We start from the raw sequence: 22661 nt of genomic DNA, 5'->3' as shown, positions 1-22661 counted from the left end.
ATTGACTTTTAACCCCCTCAGAGCTTTCCCTGTGTGCCTGATAGAGCTGTGTGCTGCGTGACAATTTCAGTGAAGTCCAAATGCTGCCTTTTGTTGCTCTGTGCAGCAAAATATTTTGAGCTCATAAACCATCAGCTCTGCATTTGAGTGGCATTTGTAGGAAGATTTCATGTTAATTATCCTCGCAGAAAATACCAAGTTATATATGCTGTTACAAACAACTGCTTTCTAAAAGCTACACTGGAGAATACTGCTCATTTTCCTGAATCTCACTGTTTCATGATCCCTAATGTTCAACTTTTTTGACTTTTAAAAATACTTTTCTCACTTCATAAACAATTTTCAACACTTCCAGTGTCTCTGATAATTGCTCCCACAACTGAGCATTCAAAATGATACACAGGTTAAAGAGTTTATCCCTTTGCAGAAGAAAAGAGTAAAGGGATTCATTTTGTCCCTAGAGTTTGTTGTTCTAAAAGACAGTAAATTCTGATAACTATGGACTAATGTGAAGTAGCTAAATATTTCTCTGTCCCAAACTCCTTCCTTATGCTAGGGCTGAACTTCACTTTTTTTTTTTTTTTTTTTTTTTTTTTTAAGGCCATTCAGCAAAAGAAACAATGAATCAAGTGAAACTGGGAGCAAAACACTGGCCTTCAAAAACTCAACCTGGAAATACCACAGCAGAACTGAATTTTTATTCCCTTGTTTTTGCAAAAGAGTTCAAAACAACCATTTTATCACAGTTCTGGGTACTAGAAAGCACAAAATCATGAACTAGACTCATGTTAATTTGATTGATAAAAATGGGATTGGTCTTGCATCATCTGTGACAGTAAAGGATTAAAGGGTAAAAATTTGACATACTAGAAATCTTTAATGCCTACACGTGGTGTTTAGTTCATCCTTTCACAGCAGGCTGCCAGCTAGCCACAGGTAGTGCAAGGAATTTAAGCTCACAAAGGTATTTAAGCTGCCCAAACCTATCTCTGCCTAGAGAGCTACTCCTCACATCCACCAGTATTCTGTAATGTGGAACAAGAAGGGAATAAAGCAACAGGAGAAAGTTACTGGCAGTAATTATTCATCAAAGCCCTTCCATTCTGTCATCTGTGACATACAGATGAGAACTGGCAGTTTTAGAGGTGGGAGAGAGGAGAAATCTGTTGTCTTAGGTGAAGTTCACAGGTCTTTGCCTCCTCACTTCTCACTGCATAGTACTCTTACCCTGGTGGTCTGAGGTATTTCATCAGATGAAAGAAAACGGGGAGCTTTGAGTAACTAACTGAATTCCAGATCACTTGTTTTTCAAGAAAACAGTGGGCACAAATGTATAAAATATGAGTATCTGGGAACAAGTGAAATGAAAGAAGTTTTTCAGATTATTTTTCACTGTGAAACTGAGGTCAAAGATTGAGGCTTTGGTTTGAAGACCAAGCACAGCTGAGTCACTTTGGATAAAACACAAGCATTAGGAGTTTGTACAGCTTCTCCCATTGCCCATGTTTTTGACTGAAATATCAATAGATTCTGATCTCACTTTTCTTTCTTAACGTTGCAAAATACTCTATTTTCTTAACCCTGTCTAGCACTGAAGAAGAAAGTGAGGAGTCTCTCTAGATTTTGGGCTGGAGAAAATTAAATCTTAATCTCTGGCCACCTCTGACTCATTTTCAATGGAATTGAAAAGTTCAGATCAGTGTCAGAAATGACCAGAATTTACAGGCGCTTGTTTTGCCCAAACATTCATATTTTCTGAACTTTTAAAATCTTTCCTGACAAAAGAAAATGGGAGCAGAACTAGTGGTTTGTTTATTTTTAAATAGGAGAGGGGAAAAGAAATAGAGACCAATTAGTTATGTCATTAAGTTATTGAGAATTGGGAAGTTACATTCCTTGTCAGAGGAACTTGGTGTCATTGAAACACAGCTCAGGGACCCAGCAGAAGTGGATGCCAAGGAGCCACAAACTTTTGTTAAGGAAGAAGGGACATGGAAATAGAGAGGAGCAAAGTCAGCTTTAACTGTTTATTTATGCAACCAGCCATCCCTTGCATTGCTTAAGGTTAATTTCTCATTACTCATGATTCAGCAAACTCTTTGTGCAGTGCTTCACCACAGTGCTCTCATTGAGATGTTCAGTGATAAAAACAAATTATATTTTCTAACATTAGGAATATTTTTCCTGTTGTCTTGTGTTTCCCATGCTGTGTTTGTGAACAAACTTCACATATAGAAAATGGCAATGGGCAGCCAAGGTTGTGACTGATAAAACCTTGGCTTAATGAAGTTCATTTGCTAAAATTGTCCTTCAAGATAATTGAGGTACAGCACCTTGAGCAGTGGGCCATATCTACTGCATCAATTTGGAAATGGAATTCTGTTTGTATGGTAGTTGCTTTTAGATAATGTGTGTAATTGTCTATGAAGAGCAGCTAGATAATTTCTGTTTTCTACTCATTGTGCAGTTGCATTCAAATAAGTACTGTAATAAACCTTAAGATTGTTTTCTTCAGCAATTCATCAATAATTTACTGTATGCAAAAAAGTCAATACTGATCTAGAAATTTCTACAGATAATTTTTTCATCTAAAACATTATCATAAAAGTGCTAAAGGGTATATTGAGGTAGCTGGAATTCATACACGCAGATTCCATTTACAATAATGTAGGTTAGGTGAATCATCATTGCTGGTGTGAGACAGCTATGGCTAAATATGCTGGGGTGTGTTTAGTACTTTGGGAGACTAACAAGGGAAAGGAGAAATTATTTAACTAAAAGGAAAATTACCTTTGTAGGAAAGTAGAAAGGCTGAAGCCATATGATCTTCATCTATTGACAAAAGAGGCTGTTATGTACTTACCAGTTTTAATAACAATCTCTTTTACTGGGATGTCAGTGACAAACCCTCCATGACTGAGGAATGTCTGGAGGTATAAAGGGAATTATTGCATATTCCAGGTAGAAATGCAAATGAAGAAATGAGCATAAATGCAGTATGTTTCATGGGTAGGCTGAAAGGCAAGGAGGGGCCTTCACAGATTGGAACCTCTAACTGCCAGAATTGGTATCACTGTAATTTCAAATTACCCAGGAGAAGAGATACAGGTGCAGGGAGAAAGAGGAGAGGAACAATTCCCTAGAATAGTATGGACAAGGAATAGGACTGACATTGCTCTGTTTTCAGTGACCTGCTTGCTGTACTTTGGTTCCATATATTAGAATCATAAGTTTCTGTGAAAGAGTGTAGTTATACATAGAGAATGAATGTGTGTCTTTCCAAAAGAGAAACTGGGTTTATGTGGTGTGCCACCTGCAGAGACGCTCTCTGGCAATTTTCTCCTCAGATAACAATTACCAAATGCTTTTGTTACAACAACTTCCAATAGTCTTTATTATTTCATTGTTCACAGGTTCTTAACTATAGCACTGTACAGTATAGCGTAGTAAAATTTATTCATAAAAGTGGCTCCAGTTTCCCTGTGATTATAATTGTCTCCAAAAGCAAAAGGTTCAAATTGTTCTAAAACATCAGCAGTAAACATTGGACTATTGACCTCATCTCACTGTGATTAAAGAGATTAGTATCACTGAGTACAATAGTCATCTCTCTTAAAGTTTGAGTTTCACAAAAAATAATGAGAAGCCCTTGATCTCTCTTGCCCAATGATATAGCCAGTGGGAATAAACAGAGCTAACTTTGTATGTTGAAAATGGGGAATAAAGTGTATTACTTCAGGCTAAAATTAATCTAGTGTTTGTGGCTGGATAGCTTTTTAAAATTTGGATATAGCTAATTGCAACACTGCCTGTAAATTCTATTAAAATCTTGTGGTCTCAACCTTACCTCCTGAGATGTTGTGTCTGGCAGTTTGCCTGGGTTGCCTACAGAGTGACAAAACAGAAATATTATGTGCAAGAAAATACAGAGGCTGTAATACAGACTATCACAGACAACGTCTTCCATGTCATCCAAAAGTTTAATTAATTGGGCAAAATGTTACCTGAAATAACATTTTCTGCTGCACTGACTTTCCTGAGAAGGTTCTTTTTTACTGTGGCTAAACTTATTTTGCACTTTAGTGAAGTATAATGGCTTGCAACTTCTTTTTGCTTATCATGTCTACAGGGTATCCTGCCTCAGTGAATCCTGTGGAAGCTTATCAACCAGTGTGTGCCCCTTCAGAAGATTACCTCCATGAATATTTAAGGAAATTATTCTATGGAGATCCATCACATTGTTACTGTTTTAAATATTCCTTTGTAAATAAACTTACGGGCCCCAGAGGAAGAAAGCATGCTCAATTACCTTCTAGAGTGCATTTTTACTAAATGCCAGGGTGAAGAAAATGATGGTCAAGAACAGACAAGACTTTTATTATAAACTGGTCTCAATAGAATTTAATATGATTTCTAGCAGATTAAGCACTTATGGTTGCATTCTGCATTTGAGCACTTACATTTCTGTGCAGTGCATATTTTCTACACGTATATCCTTCCCTTCCTAATGGTGATCCAAACTAGTTTTGGGTTTGGGGCTTTCGGGTATTTTTCATTTTTCCCCTAAAACATTCTGTTCTGACAGTTCTGGTGCGCAGTGATTCACGAAGTTTTCTTATCCAATTCTCAGCTATCCATGGATATAACACATTTAGTCTTCTCCATCATTCTTTGCTCAGTCCCACTGAAGCTGCTGTCACTGCAACGTTTTACTTTCTTCTATCAAGGCAGGCATGAAATTTCCAGTGGAGCGAACGCGGATGCTAAGGCAGCTGCATGGGTCAGTAGGCAGATGGAAGGGGGGAGGGTTTGGGAAAGCTAAACAGTTTGCATCCTTCTCTAAAAGACAGCAAACCACAGGGCAGGGATCTGCAATCTGATGATTTGACAGTGCAATGCCCTTTAGTTGTTTGACTGGATTTACAAGTTCTGTTTAGCTGACAGATATTTTGGCTAATACCCTTCCCTAGTTGTTTTCCTTTTGACTATCAGAAGTCCTGTTTAAAAATTTAAGCAAGCTCTTGTTGTACAGCAAAACAAACAGATTTCTCTTTCAGATAGGAGACACTCTCTCAGGTTTTTGTTTCTATGAATACCCCAATGAATACAAAATATTGACCTAAACAAATACAGTTTACTGAGAGTGCCAGTAAACAATCTGGAAAATAATTCAGAGGATGCAACTTTATTTTGTTTGAAAACTGCTTTTCTAAGCTTACAAAACACTGTCCATATATTTTTCTCCTCTGTGTATTTTTGTAATTAGTCACTCTCCTGACTAGAAATCAAATAATTAGCTTTTAAAGACAACAAATTAAATAAAACCATAGCTAGGAAAGAAAAGTGTGGAAATACAAAGGAATTTGCAGTAAGTGAAATTTTAGGAATTAAATATTTTTGAGTTTCTGAGGAATTGTTAGTAAATATTTTGAGTTTCTGAGGTAGCATGATTTTAAATACACTGTGTTTAAAATCCATCTGAGAATCAACAAGTAACTATTTTAAAACAATATAATCAATGGACCTGGAAGAGAGATAGACAGAGATGTTTGTAATGGTAACTACTATAATCAAGGGAAAGAAAAAGAACTTTTGCTAGGATCACATGTTGACCGTTCACTGATTTGTGCCTTGAAATCATGTGCAAAAATTATTGTTTCATTGGCCCAAAGTCTCCCTTTGAAGTTTTTGAGAATGGACCAACATTAGTGTGTATTGCCAGAAGAGGCCAGGCATGAAGCACTGAAAACACAGACTGTCCATCCCCTCCCCCAGTTTCTAGTGTAAATCTCAGGTATCTGATGCTGTCTGTGAGAATGTGGCCATAAATATCTCAAACTCCAAAACACTGAGCAGCAGGAAGTGTGTGGGATGAACCACAGATGGAGAGGGTGATACCAAGAACATTGGCTGTCAAGAGGAAAGTAAACAGCAACTTTATTGCATTTTGGGTGTCCTACATTCCCGCCCAGCCCATCTAAATGTTTCACCAGGTATGCCTGCATTAGCATAGGATTTGAAGTTCATCTCCTTACTCTCCTTCCTTCTGTGCACTGGTTTCATCACAGAGCAGCCTAATGGCATGCAAATAAGATTCCTTCTGGGTTAAAGTAAGCCAGAAGCCATGCTCCAGGAATATGCCTATTTGCTCCAAGCATTAATGTGCATGAGCCTTCAAACTACAGTTATTCTGAATAAAATTCCCCTGTGCATGTCATAAATGTATTTCAGGTCCTTAAGCAGCATTTTTTTTTCTCAACAGACCCATTCCTATTTGGTCAGACATTGTCATTGAACCTTGGACTGTATTTCAGTAGCAGAGGAAGGACAAGTTGACATAGTCATTCTCATGTCTAATTTCTGTGAATATATGAAGCATTCTGTGAATTCACATAAAGCTTTGTGCCATAGAGAGGCTTCAAGGATTTAGGTTGTGACAGGAGTTACTGAGGTTAAAGGTGAGAGAGAGAGGGAGAGGTTTTCCTTGCCAAAACTTTCTGGGTATCCTTTTTTTTTTCTCTATGACTGCTGAATTTGAATAGTCCTTAAGATAATGTTAACTAAAACACTGATGAAATGTGCTAAATATGCACAGTGTAAAACACTGCTTCTGCTAGACCTGTCTGGCTTGTACAATCCCAAACTCTCAGCAGTGCAACTGTGCACAACAGAAGCTGTTCATAATTAATGCCTGAAATCCCCCCTAACCACGCAGGTGCAATTTCAGCAGCAGGTCCAGTGTGCACAGATCCAATGGCACCAGAGCTGCTGGGATTGCTCTGCTTCCACACCTCCTGCAAGGGCATCTGGGCTGCAGCTACTGATCACTTCAGAGCAGCAGCTGTAGGTGCTGCAGAACTGTAAATACATTTCAGGGTTTGCTCTATGGGTGTGGGTGGGTGTGTGTGTACACTGCTGCACTGGGAGGATATTTCAATAATTAATAATTGAACTGATAGAACAAGGTCAATCTGTAGTGGAAAAAAATGTCTTTATCCCTTTATATCTTCTCATAGGAAACCACAGACAGCAGCGTGAATGAGGAAGACTGTTACAGCTGCAAAAAGAAAATATGCCTATGTCTGGGTTTCTATCACAGGAGAATACTGCTATTGTGGTGTAGTCATTCGGGCCCTTGGACCAGGAGAAATTTATCAGACCTAAGAAGCCTGATAAATGAAACATGCTAGACATGCCGATTCCCCTAACTAAAACCAACTTCAACCCTCTGCATCTTTAGAGTATGTTTTTTATTACTCATTAAAGAGCCTAAATGATGCCTCAGCAGCTGCCACTCTGCAGCACATGCACACAATGGCTGACAAAATTTTGGTCTTGACAAAATGACTTAGTGATAACAATATTTGTTACCTGTGTCCAAAAATATTCTATATCTATGTCTATAATCACTGCTTATATATATTTATCTATAATCCATTTGTCCATTCTTTTTATCGTAGCATACTGAACAAAGTTCCTTTTCAGCTGTGAATGGAAGATAAAATTGATGTAAAGCTTCAAAATTCACTGTATAATTTAGAGGAGCTGTCTGATTAAATGACAGATTAAAACTGAAATCAAAACCTAATTACTAGGCCTTCATTTTGCATTAAATATATACTGTTGATGTCAGATACCCCATTTAAAAAATAAGACAAGGACTCAAGCAAGTGTTTTTTTCTTTTTTTCTCTGTATAATTACTGTTCTGATATCAGTTCTCAAACAGATCTGGTCAGAAGAAAAACTCCAGGCAGTGAAACTGTTTTCCTCCTTCACACAACATCTCTGAGTATAATGTATCCTCAGTGCACTTATCCTGAAATTCTCTGGGCAATGGTATTGCTGAGGGTGTGGGAACTAAATGCCCTCACCTGTCACCTTCCTCTGCTCTCTGCTCCAGCACTCTGGAGAAATAAATAGCAATCAACATGTAATAGGTCTAGAAAAAAAAAAAAATCTCTGCAATATGTGTCTGTTAAAAAACTTGTTCTGTTATTTAGCAATGTGCCTGTGAGTGTAAGTGCTCATCATCTCAGTCGTAATGAAAAGTAAATTGAGGAATAAAAAATTAGGATAGTTTCGTCCTGATTATAAAAAATATTGCTTGCTTAGATAAAAAAATAACAAGGATTATTATCACACACTATTGAACACAGAGAAGCACTACATGACAGCTATAATTCTATTAATAAATTAAAACCATGGCTAAATTACCTCAGCTATGATATTTTAAAGAATACAATGCTATTTAACCACACAAATTTGATATTTTATACATAGTATCATTAATTACAAGTCAGCTGTTCAATTTTTCACCAAAAAACATAGGGGTGGAAAATGCTGACAATTCACTTAAGTACTTAATAATTGATATGCTGTTAATTACTTTTACTCAGATTGCTACATGTTATAACAACAATAAGTGAACCATCTGCTGATGACACAGAGAAAGAAGTTGAAAGTGTATTAATTAAAAGGTTTCTGATTATACAAGCTCAGAGTCTTTATCTGCAAGTTTATGCATTTTCAGCAGGGGACAGTCTTTGGATGTGTTCTTGCTCAGGACTTCTTGACATTAAATCCTTCGTAGGGAAAGGAAGGGGACTAGAAAAAGATTTTACTTGCACACACAGAAATGGTAAAGGGACAGAGAAACAGAAAGATTTTTGTATGAGTCTCAATTGAAGTCTCTAGCATGTTAGAGGAGTGGCCTGGGTATTAACATAACTCATGCACTAAGTTTTAAATTAACTACAGGTAGTGACAAGCACGTGTTCTGAGTTTAACAGGGTCAGTGAGATTTTCTGTACTCCCAAAATTATGTTTTCTGGTAGCAAACTGTGGGCTTCTTTGTAATATCATGGTCTGTGTCAAAGTGGTGGACCACTTCAAAGGAATGGTAGTTTAAGTCATCAAAATTATCATGGGGAATAGAAAAATTCTCCTCACTGGAACTTTTCCTTAATGACTTTAAAAGTAACCGGCAAAAGAGGACTGGGGACAGGGCCAATGTGTCTTTGAAGAAATCCAAATAAGAGTGTACACCCTTCCACAGAAACTTTCTTACTTATATACATCAAAAAGAATGATGGGATGATCAAGGGATATGTTTCAGTAGGGCTGCACCTGTGAATGTGGCCACAGGGTCTGCAAGCAAATTTTGGGGGTTTACATCCTTCTTCATAATGGCATCAGAAATGAACTTGTCATTTAGTTCCTGTTAACGTTGACAATAATATTTGCATTCAATAGAGAGGTCAGAGAAGTCATTAATCTCCTATTCTATGGAGATCAGTTTAGTGAGACAGGCAGGTGTTCTTGCTGACAAACAGAAGCAGCATTTTAGTACCAAAAGTACAAGCCAAGGAAGGTAACCCCAAGCTGCACAAACAACAGGAAAAAAGAAAGTATTCTTGCATGTCTCAGGCTGCAGAACATATGCTTCCCAGACCAATATCCAGTCAGAGGTCACTAGGAGACCCAAATACTTCAACTTTCTTGTCATTTACTTAATATTTTCATTTTATGGCTACATTGCTGTTAATAGAAATATATAATATTATAATATTATTAATATTATAATATTATAATATTATAATATAATATATATTATAATATATTGTTATATATAATATATTTGTTATATAATATATATTTCTTATATATATTTATATGTTATAATTGTTTCTTAAGTAATTAAACAGCTAAACCTAAATATCCAGAAGTCTCATACCTTTATATCTTCCTTGACAAGTTTTTAATGACCAGAGATAGCTTCAAAGAAGTTTTATTGTCTGGCTCCTACAAATAATATTAGAATTTTTCAAGATATTCTATTTATTTATTTATAAATAAATAGAATGTTGTCATTTGAATAGTTATACCTACTTAGGTTCTGCAGGAAGTAGGATAGGAGGGAAGAAAACTGTCTTAAGGAATATAAGTCTGCTGCTCAATGTCTAAATGCTAAGGAAAGTTTTGATAACGTGGATTGCCAAATTACTCACTAGGAGTCAGGTACTTCAATGACACAGTCTGTAAATAAATGAATAAATCATGCTAAAACTTTTCTTCTTCTTCTTCTTTAGGAAAAGCTTACAGGAAATACATACACTTAAATATTCAGGTTGCCATATGCCTGGTTTTGGGAGGTAGGCAAAACGTAGAGGCTTCAAACAGCTCATCCTGGAAGCAGATCAACACTCTGCTGGCTTTGTTATCACAGAGATAGTTTAGAAAAAGGCTGACAGTTTTGTGCTTGATTGGTACCTTTGGTTTCACACAGCAACCAGAGCTTTGCTGGAGGAATTTAGGGGCAGTTTGAATGTCAGTGGCAGGATCATCACTTTCCTGTGGCCCATGAAATGTGTGAATGCTGCTCATGACTTGAATGTACTCAGCTCATCTTTTCTTTGAAAATGGGAAGAAGGAGTTACACACAAGCAGCTCTTTTCCTGACAGATCTTCGGCACTGATGTCTCTTTTTCCTTCACACAGACAGGAAGCCCCTCTCTCCCCCTGGTGCAGGCCCTTATCAGTGAAAACACTCTCCTGATCAGTGCTGACACATAAACCTGTGTTAATAATGTTGCCCCATGTTGTCCGTACTCAAGTCTCAAATAAAGAGTATCTTTTTTCCCCTCCTCCATCATGGTTTTTTGGAGGCCTATTTATTGGGCAACTAGCTAAAATTAAACACATTAAGGAGACTGGCCACTCAGTGAAGTTCTATTTTATTCCCATAAAAACCTCGGACATCTAGTTTGTGCCAAGATGCTGGTTAAGATAAATCCTTGTAGTTCTATGTTAAATGCTTAGAGTAAAAATAGATTGCCTGTAATCCTCAAATTAAAGTAAAACTGCTTTATCTTCACTGGGTTTCTACCACAGGATGATTTAATGCAATGCTTCTCCTCCTAACTTAGCAGTGGAACCATGTGTAAGGTGAGGATAAGTGTGTGGCTTCGTGCTTCTCCAGTTTGAAGAAGCTATTTCAGTCAAAAACATGCACTTTTTTTCACGTAAACTCAAGGTAAAGCACAAGGGATTTGCTTGGGACCAACCAGTTGGTAGGTGGAACTGAACAGGAGTTTGAAGTCAGAAATTATCTGGGTGGGTTTGCTGTATTTTTCACCATGATAATAAATATCTTAATTTAATTGGAAAGCATTAAATAATTGAGTTGTGCTTTGCAGTACAGAACTTGTCAGCACAGTTGCAGATTATAACAGCCCTGCTGTGTTGCTTGATAAATCGTTGTCCTCTAAGGTTCAGAATAAACTGATTTAAAGCCTGCCTCAGTCAAAAAGCATAACAACTTTGTGTCTGTGGATTTTAGTGCAGATGAAAGGCTTATAAATATAAATAATTTTTTTCTCATCTTCCAAGAAGTAATATATTCAAAAAAATGCACAAAAATGGAATCCTGTAATAAAAGAAAACTGATCTTTAAAAAAATTTAAACACCTACTCAGAACAGAAATATTTCTCTCCAGATTAAATGGTGTTATTTGCTATTCTTGTTCAAACTAGTTGCAAGAAAACTGTCCCTCATAGCAGTCCTTTATTATTTACACAAAATCAGGAAAGAAATCATCATACTCCACTATCATTGCAATAGGAATTTATATTACCTAGTTATAGATAGACTTTTTTCAGTACATTAGAATATAGAAACACCTTCCCATGTGTTTGAATGATTATTTAAAATGCTATATAACTCCAAGGTTTGGAAGAAAATGCATATAAGTTTTTCTTTTCCATTTGCTCAGTCTCATTGCCTCCTCGTTCCTTCATTTGAAAATTCAGTTTATTCATATAAGTTGCCAAAAGAATTTAAAGAAAGTTTGGCTAACTTGTGCAGCGTTATTAGAATTGTGTTTGTTTGTGTTTGGGTGCAAATTTCATGGTCCTTAAAGGATTTATTGAAAAAATCAGGGCTTCTAATTCCCATGGAAGTTTCAGGCAATAAACATTTAACATTTTAGTTGTTTTCTTACTTCATTCTGGTCATGGGACCACAGAGTCATCACAAAATATAATAACATCCATATCTTGTTTTGTTCAAGTAACTCCATTTTAGAATACATATAAAAAAAAATTATGTACCTCAGCTAAAACTGAACGAATTATATAAGACAATTCTGTTCACTGAATTCTCAACAAAAGCTGAAATTAATAAAAGTATCCCCAGGGAGATAGTTTTTTGTGCAATTTCTTGTCTCTGGGTGTTTTAACTTATTTAAAGTAATTATTTCAGATTTTCCTTCCTTCTGTAGATTTTCTCTCTAAAATATACACTGGTACAGTATTTTCTGGTTTAAATGATATTTGTTTTCATTGGGTGAAAGAAAGAATCTGACATTTTCATACTAAATATTACTATTGTTTCTCATCCTTTACTGAGTGTTCCTTTTTTTTTATTCTAAAAATCAGCACAGAATTTTCTCTTTACATATCTAGTGGCTTTAAAAGTCAGCCAATCTGTCATCTCCAGTTGACCAAGCCAGATATTTTTAATAGAAAATAGACAAAATCAAAAAGTTATTTTATATGCACGTATCAAAATTTTCTTTAAGCAAAATAATGAAAGGAGGGTCTTTAATATTGGCATTTTGTAAACAAATATTGTGTACATATCTCTTTCAGTTTGATACTAAAATTGCTAAAGTCAGTGAAGACATTAGAAAATAGTTAAGCATTAATTGTATTTTCCCTTCTAATTTAAAAATAATGTAAACTACATCACTGTTTCATTTTCAGTATGGTGGGTCTTTGAACAAACAAACCAAATTTTGTTTTTTACAGAACTGTCCAAACTTGTTGAGGATGGGATTTTCCCCACTGGTTCTGACTCTTTGTAAAAGGGAAGACTTAAGAGGTGGTTTGAGGATTCCGCTGCCTCATCCCCGTGTGAACTAAGGAAGGATTGTCTGGAATTGCTGCACATTGGAAGGATGTGTGGAACAGCCAGAATTGCTCCCACCTGGGTTTGACTAAAGGGTCCAACCCACCCAACCAAGGCAGCAGAGGGATTTACACTACTGTGATGTCACTGCTACAGCAACCTCGCCAGAAGAAACATCAAAATCAGGGAAAATTTCTTTTGAATAGAATAAAATTCCACAGTTTTGCACAAAAAAAAATCTTCTGTTCTGGACTTCAACTCTTGTTTTTCTTTATTAGTCTTAACAACTACAAGTCCGTGTTAACTGCAGAAATAATTTTCTGATGAGGGACATAAAGCAGTGCAGGAAGTCTGATAACCCTGAGCCAGGCTGAAAAGGTTTAACTACCACTGAATAAGTATCCTGAAAAAACAGCAGTTCTGATTCCTAAAATGACAGGGTATCCCCAGAACATTGGTGTCTGATGTGACTGTGGCCCTCTAATGCTGTACATTGCATTCCTGATTGCCAATCCGTGGCAACACAGAAACTGCTAATTGCATCCAGGTAGGGCAGTGTTGTTTAAATCCCCATTTCTCAGCCTTAAATCAACTTTAAACTCTGTGTACATTTTTGTTTTCTTTTCTTTTCAAACTGTTTGAAACAACAGGAGGACTGTGCTGCAGCTCAGCAGAGTGCTGGTTTATAGCACAAAGCTCAGCAGGTGTCATATGTGCTCAAGGGTGGTATGATGGCTTGTGGAAATATCTAAAATTGTAGGACCTGATCAGACAGTGTCTGAGGGATATATGTTGTGGAAAGAGCCAAATCTGGAATGGTTTCATTGCCGTGTCCATTTAGCAGCTCTGAGGGTGAGGAATCTTGGATGGATATTTGGATTTTGTCGACAAGTCACTGAAGTGGCAAAGCAAAGGGTACATATACAACACATGGTATGGGTGATGATAAATTCAGGCCTGTGAGTAACTAGACACCAATTTCAGAACAGCTGAGGGTCAGCTCGTCCCTCTCAGTGTTCCTGCACCTTTTATTTCAGACTATTTTCAGATGTCAAATATTCTCTCATGCTTTCTGCACCTGTCGCTTCAGCAACACAAATTCCCAAACCCTACTGGCACATGTGGAAGTGTAAAACTGCATAAGTCTCATTAGTGTTCTTGAAAAGCTCATTAGTGCTCTTGAAAAGGCTGTTTTAGTCATCCTTTCTCTCCTCCTCACATTATGGTAAAGAATGAAGAATCATCTCTCCCTTCTTCACTGGAATAGTTTGTGCAGGGCCTTGTCTGAGAGGTGCAGTTTGGCACTCACATATTTCCCACGGTGATGCAAAGAAATTTGACTTAATTTTGTTCAGCAGCCTATCCTTCCCAAAATCCAGTAAGCTGGATATTGAGGAGCTTGTCATCTGCTCTTTTCCAGTCTAGCTGGATCTGAGGCTTCATGTGGATGTTTGCAGGGTTGCACAGAAACCTAGCAGGACCAGGGTAAGCATTTTCAGAGTCTGCATTTCAATTTATTTGCTTTGCATGATTGAAATATTCAGTCAGAGAATAAAACAAACTCTGCCTGTCTAATTGAGATTTGGATACACCATGCTTGTTTCTGTATCTATGTATGATATCAAGATAAATATTTAAGGAAATAAATTATCTTTTGCAAGGGAATGGGCCTTACATTTCACCAGGATACACACCCTATATATTCTGACTTCCAAATTGCAGCAACAGTGGCTGCATCTGAAGTGTAATAATGATACATTTCATTTTACAGAACAATTTAGGAGTTTTGATCTATGGAATTCTAAAATTATTATTGAAATAAAGGCTCTATGGCAGGGAGAAATTTTACTGTGTTGTTAAGAAATATATATTACTTTTTCCAAAAACATGGACACTTGGAAAAGCATCAGAGATTGTAGGCTGCCCTAAACAGTAAACTCTTCACTAAATTCAGCCTGATCACAAGCAATGATTTTATGATTGCAAATCAGTTGTAAAAGATCATTAGAATTTACTATGAAGTTTGTTATGCTTTAAAAATAATACTTTGTATGCCAGCATTTTGAATGTATTTGTGTTTTGAAGCTTTTTGCCCTCTTTCAAGACTTCATTGGTAGGAACTCTGCTGCCAGATTTCTGCTAAGAGGCCTTGACAAAAGGAAGATTTCAAAACAAAAAGTCTGAAACAGATAAGAGTCCTTGAGAGTTACAACCCAGCTATTGGAAAGGCTTCTCTTGGTCATTCTATTTTTCAGACTTTTAAAGAGAATTAAGCCATGATTATGAATGGGGTTCTTTAGGTGGAAAGAGGAGCAGAAACTTTGCATTATAGAACCTAAGAATGCATCTGAGTAATGTACCAAACTCAGGTACTGACAAGGGATTTTTTCCCTCTGTGCCTTGCAGATGAAAGATGGGTCCATGTGTCCATCCTGATTCCAGTCTTCAGTTTCAACAGATTGGACTCCTCTACTGGGGAAAATATAGATAAACCAGCATTTCTAGCATCTGTATATCTCATACATTGATGTATGCATATGTCATTGCTACACTTAATTGAAAAATTAAGGTAGCCATTATCTCCTGTTCTTAATGCTTTTCTAGGTAAAATGGAAAACTTCTGATTGTAATTAAAACTTTGAAATAGATCTTAAACTTTCCTTCTAAGTGAAAGTCAATCTGCAGGCAAAGTAAAGCTAAAAGGTTTTTCAACTATTTTCTGCCATAAAACAAACAAAAAAATCAACAGCATAAGTATTTTAATGCAGTTTTTACAGAACAATAGTTGGAAAGGCTAAAAAGCTTGATGGCAGTGTATAATTATGGATGCAAATAGAATCAGGGATCTAAAGAGAAAAGAGATAAGCAAGAGAACTCACAAATATCAAAAATGCATATCAGGCCTTCTTAGAACTCTTAGCAGAAATCAATAATGCTAAAAAAGAATGTAAGTCATTGTACTATTTTCCTGTCAAGCACTGGCCCTCACAAGCTCGATTTTCTATAAGTGAAATTTGGTCATATTTTGGAATATTATTTGAAGGAAATAATTGGTGAGACAGTATGGTTGTATACCTGAAGTATATAAGTAAGAGCATTTTAGTCTTTGAATATGTAAAGGGGGCTTATAAGAGGACAAAGAGACTTTTACCAGGGTCCATGATGACAGGACAAAGAACAACGATTTTAAGCTCAAAGAGAGTAAGCATAAATGGGACTTAAGGAAGAAATTCTTTAGCATAAGGATGGCATGGTGTTGGACCAGATTGTACAGAGAAGTTGTAGATGTCCCATCATTTTGAGTTTTTAAGGCCAGGCTGGATGGGGCTTTGAGCAACCTGGTCTAAGAGAAAGTGTCCCTGCCCCTGACAAGAGGGTTGGACTAGGTGAGCTCAAAAGAGGGTTTCCAACCTAAACCATTCCTTCATTTTACTTTGTTTTGCAGAATTATTTCTGTTTAAGATCCGTGGTTAAATCAACATGATTTCAAATCAGCACAGATGTTCATAGACCATGAGGAAAAACAACCAGACTTTTCAGTGAATATTATTTCCCAATACTGCTGTTCTTCCTCCTACTGCCTTGTTAACAGAATGTGTCCTTTTTCTCTGTGGCCTAACAGATCCTGTGTTCTGTAGCTCTCCTCTGAACCTGCTCCCAGCATCCCATCTGGGCCAGCATTCCTGGTTGTCTCTCTTACCTCTGACTTTCTGCCTGGGAAGATCTTACATGCTTGAGTCTGAGGTTTGTGCAAATTTATGCTTCATGATTTCTCATACCTGACACAATATGACCCTCAGCACTGCTAAGGATTTTATGCAATGTATGTGCCAGTTTTTAATCAGGTTTACTCGAGTCAGACGCCTGAAGGGATTATTACACTGCTGTTTTGGTAAACATTTTCAGTGTGATATGAGCTGGGTCAACACATCAGGTATTACTGTTGCTCAGACTCCCCACTCCAGTTAACAAATGACCTCAGTAGTGGGATGACAAAACAGAGACAGTAAGAGAATTCTAAAACTGGAAGGAGATATGAAGATGGAAACAAGTTTTGGTGACATTTCTACTACACTTCAATTTTGCAGTCATTTTGGTTGGTAATAGATTGCCATTCCCTTTATTTCTGTGGTAGGAGTCAGGAAAGATTTTGTCTCCCTGGTAAGTGACTCCTTCCTAGGCCTTGCATGGTTGTGCTTGACTGCCAGATTGACTGAACACTATATTTTCTTCTGAGTTTTCAGTGATGGTCTTACCCAGATCCTATTCTTCTGCCTAGAATTTGCCCCATGACTGTTTGGCTTTCCAACACTACCCACACAAGTGATTTTTGGTACAAATGTAAGATCGTGCTGCTCTCAGGGGTGCAAAACATAAACCACCAACAAACTGTTACTTCTTTATCCCAGGCTCTACAGTCCATTATTCACTGTATTTGTCCTTCCTAAATTGAGCACTTCCTTGGTGGATACAAGATCAACAAAACCATGATCTAAGTTATTGCATCTAAAACAAACAAATATGAGTTATTTTTGTTCCCGGTTTCTTTCTACTTCTATCCCACATCTCCATTTGCTAATTTGTCTATTTCTTTTTTCAGTTCACTCTTTAAAGTAATTTTCTTGATATACTTGGTCCCCTTTGAGAGACAAATTCTTGCTACCATCAGTTCTTAATTTTGTAGATTGTGTTTGCATTAATTTTTGTTTCTGCTTTTTAATTGTTTTCAATTATGAAAAATGTGGATTAAATCTGTTTATTTAATCTTTTTCAAAACTCAAAACCTTTAATTGCAATATAAATTCCCACTTGCATCTTGTAATTTCTCACAGTCTGCCACAGCAGTGCTTGGATAGGACCAAATGTTGCTATTAAGAAGCAGCAACTCGAATGTTTTCACTGGGGGTTGGTAAAAACATTTCACAGCTGGGAATGAACCTTTGACTTAAGACTTAAAACTTAAATTAACCTAATTAAACCACTGAAGTTTAGACAAAGTATCTTGCTCTTTGGAGTTGGCTCGTGAGAGCAGATTTTTTTTCCCAGGAGATTCCCAGATGTTTCAGAAGTGTAACATATACATTCCTCATCTCTCAACTTGCTGCTGCACAAAAGGCACTTCTGAAAGATAAGAGGGGAGGGGGAGATAAGGAGTAAAGTGTCTTGAGACAAAGTTGGCCTGAATTTTGCCTGAAAATATATGCTGATTTTCATATAATCATCATTTTCTGGCAATTATCCATGACTATAATGATATCATTTAAATGTTCAGCCACATGTTCTGTGGTTTTCTGTAGAGATTACTAGTTATTTTTCTTCTTGGAAGAGCAGGCTTGCCTCATTCTTCCTTGAACCCACAGGATTTGTTTTTCTCAGAGCAGAATTCAAGCAAACGTTGGTTACATTTTTTTAAATTCCTATTACCTTGCTCTTTTGGTAGTCATGATTATGATGCACTATTCTAATATATAAAATAAATTATGTTTTTATTATATTTTGTAGTCCTAGTAATGAAAACACTTAGGATTTTTTCCTTGTGTTACCTTGCGTTTGATTTTTTTTCTTCTGGGAAACAGGCAGAATTTTAAAATTTTATTCATGTTTCTATGAAAAGCTATATTCTGTCATGTATAACTTACTTTGCAAATAATTTCATTGGCATCAGTTGAAATTTTCACAAATGTTATCATCTTATACATGAGTTTTTCTTTAACTGATTTCTAAATTATCCTACTGCTGTCACTTATGGTCATGACTTAAGAGCTATTCAAAATAAATTGCTTTTTTAGTGTTTAGCATTAAGATAATGGTGGTTATCAGAGTGTGAACAAACAATTGACCATTAAATTCTGTCCTAATGTGTGCTCAGGTTGTTTGAGAATAGGAAACTGTGGCTAGATTTCAGTGATTCTCTTGCCCAGCTCCTCTGAAAGAATGAATTATCAGTTCTAACTGGTAAACTGATTAACCTGCTAGTGCAGTTTTCCTAGCTAGGAAACATCTTGAATTTGTAGCTTTTGTTTAAAGCAACAATTTTTGTTTGATATTTCCTTTCAGATCTGGGACCTCTAACTGAGGTTTTAGGTGTTTTAAATAAATATCTAGGCATTAAGTTCAATAGTTTAAGCAGCAAATAGTTAAACTTTTGCTTTTGTACTGTTGAATTAGGGTTACCAAATTTATATTCCAGCTTGAACGGAAATTATATCAATATGATTTCAAAAAAGGGTATAAAAAATCCTCCCTGACATGGGTTGATTTACATCTGGTCTTCTGTTGCAAATTCATGCTTTTTTTTCAGTCATAAACTTTAAACTGATCTTGTTATACAATGCTTTGTCTACCATGAGCTTGCATGGTGTCTCTGATCCTGGCTACATTATTCACAATTGCCATTTCTTTCCATTTCCAAATTCCTTCTTCTGTTAAATGAACAATAAAAGCTAATACCTGACAGTTACCTTTTACACCTGTGCAGTATGTCACCTAAAGCTGTAAATGGAGTCACTGCCTTCAATTTCTTTCTTCTTTTTTGTTTCCTTTTGGTCAGATTTCTATCTCTTCACAAAACTTTCCTGTTTTCCATGTTCAATTCTGTAGACATTGAACAATGATGCATAACATTACAAATTATGCTCAAGGATGATATAAGTAACAGTCATGTCCAGATATTCCTTCTTTTCAACTACAGCTGCAATAACATTAGCAATTTCTAGTAAATGAGGGGTGAGGAATGGGAGTGGGATGTGGATGGACATGATTGTCATTTCTTGGAATTGTGTTACATATTTATGTCCTGATAAAATATTCAATTACCCAGCCCGTAATGTCCAGCACAACTTAGGCCATTACACAAGTATTTTCTGGTAAGACACGCAGGAGATATCCTGTTAAAGATGCCATTTACCCCATTAAGGGAGGGGTTCTTAATGGCCTTATGAATCAATACTACTTGGGACATTTGGGTCACAGGATCTAGAACTGTGAGCTTCATTGTTTTCAAGACAAAGGATTAGGTTTGAGTTCATTAAAAACTGCTGCTTCTAAAGAAGAACTGGCTATAGAAACAGAAATTTGTTTCTCTCCTGCCTTGCAAGCTTATGCTGTTTGAATTTGTTTATCCAAAGTAAAAGTTTCCATTAGAACTACTACTTTAGTTCCTCTAGTAACTTGAAATGTAATTAAAGGTCTTCCTTTAACAAATGGAAACATTATTGTGTTTCCTGGAATAGGCAGTCCTAGCAGAGAGAGATGGAAAGACAAAGCAACTGAACCACATCTTTTGGCTACCACAGCTTGCAAAATCTTGTTAATTATTACATGAAATATTTTTTATTATTTTCTAGGGAAAAGCATTCTTAGCTTTTGGACAATGCTCTCGGGCACATGGTGTCATTCTTGGGGCTGCCTGTGCAGGCCCAGGAGTTGGATTTGGTGAACTGAGTGGGTCCCTTCCAACTCAGGATATTCCATGGTTCCAAGCTTTTCCTGGCGGTGATATTTCAGTGTCAATAGTGAACCTTTAAGAGACTGTCACATTTTTATGTTTTACGTTGGATTACTGTTACAGAGCTGAGCACCTGGTTCCAAGGCACTAAACCTGACATTTACCTGACTCCTTGGCTCTGTGGAAGTCCAAAACCTAATATATAGTGTGTTTAAAGTGGTAGGCTGCATGTCAATTGTCAGCTAAAATTGGTGATATGTGCTTGGCTTTATCCTTTCCATAATCACCTCTTCTATTTTACTTTTATTTGAAACTCTTCTGTGACTTCTCATTCATTTTTAATTTGTTTCTCTGTGTTTGATATTCACTTTAAATACGTATTTGAGCTATCCCAAAATTTTGGAGCTCCAGACACCAAGGTAGGACAATATATTGATTGGGAAAATTCTCAGCACATATAGTGGGAAAAGCAGCTGTTAGACCCCCAGTTTCAGTGGTCCAGCAATTTAGGCAAATGTAAATGTATTTCAGTCTCTCTGAACTGAAGACTTTCAGGAAAACTGAGAATTCATCAGGACACTACAGTGACTAGAACATTTTATGGTGTGAAGGTTGAAGTTTTGAACAGGAAATAAGGGGTTTTTGCAATATACTTATGCTTGGAAGGAAGTGTCTCTTCCCAGCAGTAGCTGTAGTTTGCATCACAGTTCTACAGTTTTAATATTAATGTGCAAAGTAGGAAGTTATGTAAGATGTCAAATTTGCATTTTTTCCTGCTTTTGAAACTTGCTTGCCATCTCCCTTAGCATTATAACAATACACAGTTTTTTACACCTATTTGCTACTCTCAGAGCAAGATTTCCATCTATTGATTTATTTTCTTCCCAGTATATCCACTGCCTTAAAAAAAGCAGGCAAACCCCATCCCTCATAGAAAAAAAAATAAAATATGAATACTGTAGAATCCTTTTATTCTCACTGTGGTTTGCATTTCTCCTTTTTACAAATAATCTAAAAAACCAGCTGGATCCCTTGTTGTTGAGCTAGAAAATTGTTCATGACAGAGCAGTGCAAAATGTTCCATGGAACATGTGAGGGTATAACCTACATCAGTCTCTCTGCCTGCAAGTGTTTTCTTTCATCTGATTAATCAAAATAAAGTTGCTTAAACTTTCTGGCTTCTCTGAAAGAGGCAAAGATTTCTCATGTTTCTTTCCTTTCCTTTCATCAAATGTCTGCAATGCCGCTCTGCAGTTTATACAGAAACATTGAATTTTTATCTGTTAAGTTTTTAACCACAGCAGGATTTTAAAGCACATATTATTCAGATGCCCATGTTTTTTAGTGTCTCAACTGCAGGGCATAAATGGACAATGGGTCCTATACTAGTTCCTGTTTCTGAGGGTTCAGTAGCAAGTTTTTATGGTAAATTAAGACTAATTGTTCACAGCAAAATCTCTACAGTCTACAAGTGATTAGACATGATTCACACAGATGCACAATCTCTGTATTTCAATGGTGAGGCTGACCTCATTTGCCTCATAGTCATTTTACATATTTGTAGCTTTATTGAGAATATTATGCTTTGGTGTTTTTTTTTTTCTTCAGTTACTGTTAAATAGATTTTGGAAGGGTTTATTCTATTTAGAATTAGAGGAGCAAGCAAGATAATATTCAGTAATTAAAAAATAACAACAACAACACCACATAAACAATAGAAAGGTAAATGCCAGAGGTATCACTTCAGTAATATTTCCTCAGTCAGTTTATTCTAAACCACAGGAACACCCAGGCATAATGGTGATTACTGCCTTAATGGGCTGGTTTGATTGCTTATTTGAGAAAGCTCCCTGTTTTACATTAAATTCTGGAAAACTATTTAAATATTGATTGAAATCTCTCAAATGGGTGCAGAGTAATCCCATTCTTTATTGTCTTCATTGGTTCCTAATGACACATTGTTTACAAAATCAAAAAGAGCAGTTTTAGCTCTATTTATTCCCCATATCTCTGCTAAATACGCACTCTTAGCTTGACTCTTTTTTGTTGCTGTCTCATGTTGCAAGTCAGTGTTTTAAGGATTGGGATTTAAAAGGAAATAATATCCCATTGAAATTTCATTGCCTCAGAACATATGTTCAGATATTTCTAACAGCCTTCAAACTAAAGAAGAAAATGTCCTTAAAGGAGGAACATCTCTTCAAAGTGATCATCCTGAAGCTACAACTTGTCTCTGTTTTACACTAGGATGTTTATTTTATGTGTTTGTGGTCTCTTTGTTACCCATTTTGACCTCTGAAATGGTA

This window comes from Prinia subflava, chromosome 3 (assembly GCF_021018805.1).
Source record: "Prinia subflava isolate CZ2003 ecotype Zambia chromosome 3, Cam_Psub_1.2, whole genome shotgun sequence".
NCBI lineage: Eukaryota > Metazoa > Chordata > Aves > Passeriformes > Cisticolidae > Prinia > Prinia subflava.
The sequence above is the reverse complement of the archived record's forward strand: the minus strand, read 5'-3'. Positions refer to the sequence as shown.